Raw genomic sequence first — 7,218 nt, 5'->3', positions numbered from 1 at the left:
CAATCCCGGTGAAGAAACTAAGCACGGTGGCAGCTCCCACATGGCACTAGCCGCCCCCCAGGCCCCCGAGGCCACGCGCTTGGGGCCACCTGGATGCTCTGAGCTCCCGCTCCCGCTTAGCCCCTCCTGACGCAAGGACCTTGGATAAATCTCCTACCTCCTGAGCCTCAGTTTCTCTGTCTGTGGACCAGGACATGACCGCTCTGCAGGGTGGGGACAATGCCATCAGCTATGCACCACGCATATCGGGGCCACTGCCCTGTTCCTGCCTCACCGAGCGCTCTTCCTCTAGGCCATGGGCTCCGAGGGCAGGGACCCGCGTCTGCTGCCGCCACGGGGAGTAGCAGTCTCATCAAGGTCCACGGAGCCCCTTAAATCACGGGGTGCACCTGCATCGTTGTGGGGCTGAGGGCCCATCCCTCTGTCGAGTCCCCCAGAGGTCGTCTTCTCTAGAACGGTGTGGGGTGCGCAGAGCTATGCATTTGTGGGAGGCTCCCAGACACAAGACCGGGCGGAAGGCTGGAGGGGGATGGTGGCGGCTAGCTTTGTGGGAGGGGTCAGGCCCGGCTCCGGGCCCCCGACAAGGCTTGCAGACTCCACCGTGCAGCGCCCTCTCCCCGCAGCCCTTGTGACATCACAGAGGCACGGCCAGTCTCCGGCAAGTTCTGTCTTGGGGGGGGGGAGGCCCTTAGAGACTCTCTCCTGGCTGGCACGCGAGCAGCACGGGAGCTCGGCTGGCTCGTGCGGAGAAAGAAATCCAGTCCTGAACACGGAACTGTGGGTTCCCGGGTGAGGCCGCGGTGCCGCTGATCCATAGCTTCCTATTTTAAAGCGTCCTTGCCAGAAACACGGGCGGCGGACAGACTTGAAGCGCGATGAGCGTCTGACAGCGCGGACAGGTGAGGACAGGGCCCAGCGGCGACTGCAGGGCGGGCGTGGGGCGGGGACGCCGGTGGTGTTTCCAGAGTCCACACCCGCGGAGGAGCTGGGCTGGGCCCTGCTCCCCACTCCTGCTCCTCTGCCCCACTCTGTGAGTCATGTGACTTTGTCTTCACCCAGACGCGGCTGAGTGAGCCTGGGGGTGCAGTGAGCTTGTGTCCAGCAGCAGGGGCGCCCTCACAGCCAGGCCTGCGCGTGTGCTACCACTTGCGGCCCGTGGGCCTCACACCAGGCGCTGCCGAAACTCCCTCTGGGTTTGTCCCGGACGTGAATAAGCTTCTTTTATCTCATGAAGACCTCGTACTTTTGGCCGAAGACTTCACCAGGAGTCCCCACCGGTGACGACAGGTCACCAAGCGTCGCAGAGGGCCTGCTCCTACGGGCAGAGCCCAGTCTGCTGGTCGACCCTCCCGCAGTCCTGCACACGCTCCGTGTGTCTTTTCTTATTTGAAGGCAAATCCCAAAGGGAAAAAGAAAGCTTGAACGACCCTTGAGTGTATACAATCTCAAGATTACACTTTTTCCATGAGGAAGAGCACGATCGCCCCCTTGCACTGGGAAAGCCAGCCTCAGGCTCCTCATTGCTGACGAATCCGGGGCGATTTTCAGTAAAAGCCGTGGCACATTGACGGCTTGCCGCCCTCGGAGGGGATCCTGTTCCCTTGCAAAGAACTGTTGACAAACTCACTTAAATGCACAGACCTGGAAGTAGACGCCGCAGGTGGTGCGGGCAGAGGTGGCCTTTGGGGGAGGGAGGTCAGGAGCGGCGGCGCCCTCCCTCCCTCCGCGGAGACCTGGGCTCTCCCGCGGATACGAACCGCAGAACACAGCTCTCCACAGGGAGATGGGCAGCGTGTGGGGAGCCCACGCCACCAGAGTCGCCGGGCTGTGAACCCCCACCGCCAGGCAGACGACCCGCTTCCCTGGAGCCCCCGGGGGCCCTGTGGAGCCCAGGCTGTGGGGGTACCCGTTCGGGGTTTGTGGCTCAGGAGAGAAACTTGGACACAGACCTCGAGGTCCTTCCACAGCAGCTGGGGTGGGGTGTGTGGTCAGTGTTCTGGAACCCACATGGGAGGGGTCCCCTCTTCTCTTTGACACATTCAAAAAAAGTATTTATTTTTAAATTTTAATTCCAGTAAAGTCAACATGCAGTGTTGTATTAGTTTCAGGTGTACAGTGCAGTGACGCAGCCCTTCATACATCACCCACTGCTCCCCACAGCGGGGGCCGCCTTCCCCCCATCGCCTGTTTCCCCCTCCCCCACCCTGCCTCTGGTGACGTCAGTGTGTTCTCTGTAGTGAACAGTCTGTTTCTTGCTTTTCCTCTGTCTCTTTTTCCCCTTGCTCGTTTGTATTGTTTCTTAAATTCCGCGCGAGTGAGATCATATGCTATTTGTCCTGCTCTGACCAACTTATTTCAGCATTGTACACTCTAGGCCTATCCATTTCTTTGTAAATGGCAAGATTTCATCCTTTTTTGGGGGCGAGTAATAGTCCATTATTTTACACACCACATCTTCTTTATTCATTCATGAGTCGATGGGCGCGTGGGCTGCTTCCGTATCTCGGCTATCGTACGCATCCTGGTTTGAACGAGGGTGTCTGTATTCATCGGGTAAATATCCCGCAGTGTGAGAGCTGGCTCGTACGGTAGTTCTGTTTTCTTTCTCACATTTTTTCCAGGGGTGGAGACACTTCTCATAGGATGGCCTTCGAGACTGTCTGGAGAACACATATAATAAAGTATGCGGCTCCCAGGGAAACAGTGAAGACAGTGCTGTTTTCTTCATAGTTAATAAAGGGCTGGGGCTGTGACTTCACCCCAAGTTTTGTTTGAAACACGTCCCCTCCCCTTTCATTGCTGTGTGGTGCTGGGCAAGCGCTCTGCCTCTCTGGGCTTCTCTGCAACGGGCAGAATCACAGGTAACTCTCCGGCTGGCGCGAGGAAGGCAGGAGAACAGGTGTGAAGATGTGGGTTGGGGCTGAAGACATCCGTTGTCTTCCGAACGCCCATCTCACACTGTCAGGCTTATTTTATGGAAAGCGTGGCAGGAACCCAACTGCAACCAGACCCAGACCTTTCGTGGAGGTGCCATCTTGGCAGACAAGCCTCAAGCCGACCAGGGAGGGTACTGCCTGGGCTCGACCCGCTGGGAGGCCAGGGCAGCCTCAGAGCGGTGAGCCCGGCATTTGCAGGGTTAGGGGCTGGGTGCTCCCAGACAGACAGTTCGGCCTGGGGTCCCCAGCAGCTCCAGAGAGGGTCCCAGGTGCACCTCTGCATGTCCCTTAAAACGGGCACAGCTGATGCCGCCACAGCCTCTGGCCTCAAGGATCCGATGGGCTTCGTTGTCTCTCCCAGAAGCTGAAAACGCTGCTTCTCTCTCGCCTCTTTGGTGACGGTAGCCTGTCTCCGTTGCGCAGTTCGAGTGAGCGGATATGGGTTTGTGTGAGTGCCGGGGCACACATTCTCAGTGCCTTACCACGAATTCGTTACCTTACGGTCTGAAGTCCAGCTGGGCTTGGCTGACTTCTCTGCTTGGGTTTCTGCGGTCGATGTCCCGCCCGGCTGGCTGGGCCTCACTCTCAGGCGGCTCCGGGGAGGGGGCGGCAGAACCCGCTTCCGAGGTTGTAGGACTGAGGTTCCCTCTTCCTTGCTGGTGTGAGATGGTCCTTGCCCGTGGGTCTTTGAGACGGTGTCAGGGACCTTCTCTCTCTCGGACATGATTCAAACCTTTGATTCTTTCTGACTTCTTTCTGCCTGTGGTTCTTATGCTTCCAGCCAGAGCCAGGTCTCTGCTTTGATGGTCTTGTGAGCAGACGGGACCCACCTGGATTATCCAGAATTACCTCCCTGTCTTGGGATCTGTAAACATAATCACATCTGCAAATTTCCCCTTTGTGTGTGAAGTAACATGGTCACGGGGTCCTGCACTGATGACAGGTCGCTGAAGAGTTCTAAGACCATGACTGAACATTGACCATTGTGTCTAAATTAATAAAAAGGGATATTAACACAATGGTGCTCCCCTGCAATGTGCACCATTGGCTAGAATCTTCTCCAGCAATGGAACGCTCTCTTCTGTGCTGTCAGTGCAAAAGCTATCAGCCACACCTGGCTTCTGAGCACACAAAATGTGGCTGGTGTCACCAAGAAACTGAGTTTTATATTTCATTGGATTTAAATTTGCATACGTGTGACAGATGGTTCCCATCTTAGTGCAACCATAGAACACCCGGCCGGTGTTCTGCCTTTTGCACACTTAGGACTTAGTACTGATGGTCTCTGCTGCTGCCAGGCCTGACCTCTGTGCACAGTATGGGGAGGGGTGTGCACGGCAGTAGAGGAAACTGCTGCTGAATCTCACCCGCACCCACCCCTCCTCTGCTATTTCCGTGAAACTGTACAGGGGGTTTCATGCTCCCTGCAGGTCTGTCTCTTGTGGTGCCTCTGCGGAGTGTTACAAAGGTCTCTTTGTTTTCCCTTTATCTCTGCAAAACACACTGTAAGCAGGAGCAGGGTCTCAGCCACAAACGGAGCTTTAGCGAGAGAACGATGAAGTGTCTAAGTCACCGTGTCTCGGGGGCAGCCGTGCAGGTCCCTTGACAGCGCCCCAGCTCTGGGTGAGCTCGCAGGCCGGGGGGCTGGGGGGAGGCCGAGGAAGGGGCCCATGGAGAAATCCCTGCCCCAAACCGAATTCACTTCTGCCAGTGAAAACAGATGTGTCCAAACACTAGGTTTCATTTGGAAAAACGGACATGGGCCCCAAAAACCTCGGCCCGGTCTTGCGGCGCTCTTCAACAAATGCACGTGCATTTTAAGGAGCTTGAGGAAAGCGTGTTCATTCAGTCTGAGGAGCAGGCTGTCTGGCCTCCCCCTGCGAGCTGCCCCCGGGACCGACTGAGGTCGGAGCTGGACAGGTCCTGCTGCGCGGCTGCCTGGGCCACGGAGGGCAATGCGACCCTGACGAAGGCTTTCTCGAGAGGAGCTTTTCAGGTGTTTATTTGCCAAATGGAAACACTCATTTGCAGAAGGGAGTGTTTGTTTGTTTTTAAAAAGTGCCAGAATGATTGATCGTCTAAATTTGAGTGTCAGGATTCGGAGGGTGGGAGCACGAAAAAACTGGCATTGAGACCGATCCCTTGGAAAACGTGTAAAATGCCTGTCTGCCCGGCTCCTTCTCCCTGACTCTGCAGCCTCCGGTCCACGGGGGCAGCGTGCCCTGCTTGGTGGAGGTCATCTGGGAGACAGCAAAGAAAAAGATCAAAGCCAGCAAGGATGAAAATAACACCTCCCTTCCCACGCCTCTCTGGCCAGAAGGGAGGCAGGATGACAAGGCCCCGCAAGGCCCTGCCCCGCGTTGCCATGACACCTTGCTTTTTCCGTCCAACTGGGCAGCTGGGAGAAGGACTCTCCTTTGTTGACTTTGGCAAAATGTTAGCATGCTCCGTCCTGGTGCACATCGAGCTCGGGGCAAATGCCTGGGAAAAAATGGAGCCTTCTCGAAAGAATGACCAGGTAAATCAATGTCTGGTGATTATTTAAGGAAATTAAACATGCGGCAGGGCTTTGTCGAGCACCCATGGCTGGCCGGGCGCTGTGTGGTTTTGTCCGCGACACAGGCTGTCGTGGTCGGGGGAAGGCCGGAGGGACCTGTGGGCGTGGCCAGGCCGCCGTCTGTGACCGGCCTGCACCTGTCGGGCCGGCCCCGAGCTCTGCGGTTCTGCGCCCGCGTGCGGCTGCCGGAGAGGCCGTGAGCCTGAGCCAGGATGCAGCAAACTCGCGGGGTGTCCACGTCGCCGAGCTGCCCGGCCGCGCAGAAGCCGCAGATGCCGGGCTGTGCGGGTGCGTGTCCGCCCCGTGCTTCAGGGTCGGCAGAGCACTGCGCGATGGTGCAGGGGAGCTCTGCGCGTTCCCGCACAGTCACGTAACGCCTTCCGTGATGGAAGGTTCTGAGCGTGCGCTACCCACCATGGACGCCAGGTGCGGCTGCTGAGCACTCGAAACGGGGCTAGTACAAGGGAAAATGGCATTGTTTATTTTATTATTTGTTTAGTTACAATTAAATTACATAATTAAATTATTAGATGTATTAAAGAGCCACGCATGGCCGGTAGCTTCCAGGTCCGACAGTGCAGGTGCGGACGAATGCCGTCCTCCAGCTCTGCCTGCGTGTCTCCCTTGCCCTGCCTTCCCCCCAGGCTGGCTCAGGTGTCTGCTCCCAGAGGGAGCCCTGGGCCCCTGAGGGTCCTGGCGTGCTGTGAGGACATCCCTGCCGTCTTGATCACCAGCACTGCCGGCTCTGTGTCTGTGTTCTGCCCTCCACCGTCAGCCCTGAGATGCAGGTGTCATCCCAGCCTTGGCTCAGGGCCTGTCAACAGGACTGCTCACGCAGCTGCGGAATGACCTCACCCACCCGTCCGTCGCATCCCCATGACACTGTGCTAAGGCTTTCAAACATCAATCATAGTTCGGTGTGTCTGGGTTGGACAAGTGGTTCCCTTTCCAGCTGTGTGGTCTGCACAGTTCACTCGACCTCTCAAAGGTGCCTTTCTTCATTTGTAAGATGCAAATAATGCCGACATCTCAGCATTGTTCTGAGGATTCAAAGAGATAAAATACATGACATTATTGTTAACTTCTGATAAACGTTAGCAGATGCTTCTGCACATTTTCATCCTCAGGAAGATTTTAGGCCCATTAGGGAACCAGTATTTTAAAACACAAAATGAGTTAGGAAGCATTATTCGTTCACTCAGGTACTTAACAGATATTTATTAAGAATCTCGTACGTGCTGGGCCATGTTGCACGTCCTAGGGAAATACCGGTGGACCCATACCAGTGCAGGGTGGGGGTTCCCTGTGGACCTTGAAGGACACCAGCTCTCACTCTGGGTGGAAGGGGAATCATTCACACTGGGGGTTTGACAGGCTGACTCTAGTTTGCCCAAGCTCGCTCTGCTGTCTTGCTGGGGGAGACGGCTGCAGCGAGGGACGGGTGGACATGGCGGGACCAGCTGGGGGTGTGTTAACGATCCAGGAGGGAGATGAGGTTGCCTCCCCCCACCCCGTTATCTCTCTCTCGTGTGTATGGATAATGCATATAATATGTATAATTTTATTGTGAAAGATTTCAATGTGCACAAAAGTAGATGAAGGTATTTGGACCCTTCGTGTGTGTACCATCACCAGTGACAACAGCCCTGGAGCCACGACCAGCCTTGTTTCATCTACGCCCTTACGTACTTTCTCTCCTCCTCGGGTAATTCTGCAGGAAATGCC

The 7,218-nt window shown here is 56.2% G+C and overlaps 1 protein-coding gene across 3 annotated transcripts in view; it reads left to right on the top strand.

Annotated features, from left to right (window-relative positions):
• The first annotated feature begins 714 nt into the window (after positions 1–714).
• ALLC (allantoicase) overlaps positions 715–7,218 on the top strand; it is a 30,458-nt gene continuing 23,954 nt past the window's right edge. Inside the window, exon 1 of one of the 3 annotated variants that reach the window (XM_019809993.2) lies at positions 715–899. The gene's annotated coding sequence lies outside the window, so the exon portion shown is untranslated. Of the gene's footprint in view, positions 900–4,548; positions 4,560–5,356; positions 5,455–7,218 lie in introns of those variants that run through there. The other 2 variants (XM_034659960.1, XM_002929312.4) reach the window with 2 other exon arrangements.

Source organism: Ailuropoda melanoleuca, chromosome 4 (genome assembly GCF_002007445.2).
Source record: "Ailuropoda melanoleuca isolate Jingjing chromosome 4, ASM200744v2, whole genome shotgun sequence".
Lineage (NCBI taxonomy): Eukaryota > Metazoa > Chordata > Mammalia > Carnivora > Ursidae > Ailuropoda > Ailuropoda melanoleuca.
Note: the sequence above shows the minus strand (reverse complement) of the source record. Positions and strands in the feature narration are given on the sequence as shown.